The sequence below is a fragment of the Etheostoma spectabile genome, chromosome 3, assembly GCF_008692095.1.
Source record: "Etheostoma spectabile isolate EspeVRDwgs_2016 chromosome 3, UIUC_Espe_1.0, whole genome shotgun sequence".
NCBI lineage: Eukaryota > Metazoa > Chordata > Actinopteri > Perciformes > Percidae > Etheostoma > Etheostoma spectabile.
In genome coordinates, this window is record NC_045735.1 from 2,473,804 (window position 1) to 2,474,275 (window position 472).

Below are 472 nucleotides of genomic sequence, written 5' to 3' on the forward strand. Positions count from 1 at the left end.
GATATTTTTCTTGGTCTTCCAGATTTTGCTTTAACTTCCACTGTTCCTGATAACTGCCATTTCTTGATTACATTCCTAACAGAGGATATTGGCATCTGGAAACCCTTTGCTATCTTCTTATTGCCTTCTCCTGCTTTGTGAGTTCCAACTATTTTTAGAAGAACCCATGGTGCTGATTGTTGGGGCAAGGTAAGTTGAGTCTTGGCATTTAAAACCTTAAGATTGACATCACCTGGTCTTTCCAGACGATGAGTGAGAACAATCCATGAAACTGTCAGGTCTCAGCTTTCCAAAGGGGGCAGTACAAGGTATTAACTTTGCAGGGTGCCCAAACTTTTGCAGATGCCAATTTTTTGTTTTCTGTTATTTTGAAAGTGTAAATGTTGGAAATAAAATCTAACTTTTTGTGACATTTTATACGAATGTCTAATCCGTAATTTGATGCCTTTTGGAGATTTTTCCATCTTTTCTT

The 472-nt window shown here is 37.5% G+C and overlaps 1 protein-coding gene across 10 annotated transcripts in view; it reads right to left on the bottom strand.

Moving 5' to 3' along the window:
• The window catches only part of ryr1b (ryanodine receptor 1b (skeletal)), a 79,919-nt gene that overhangs the window by 40,096 nt on the left and 39,351 nt on the right, over positions 1 to 472 (bottom strand). The gene's annotated exons all lie outside the window — the stretch shown is intronic.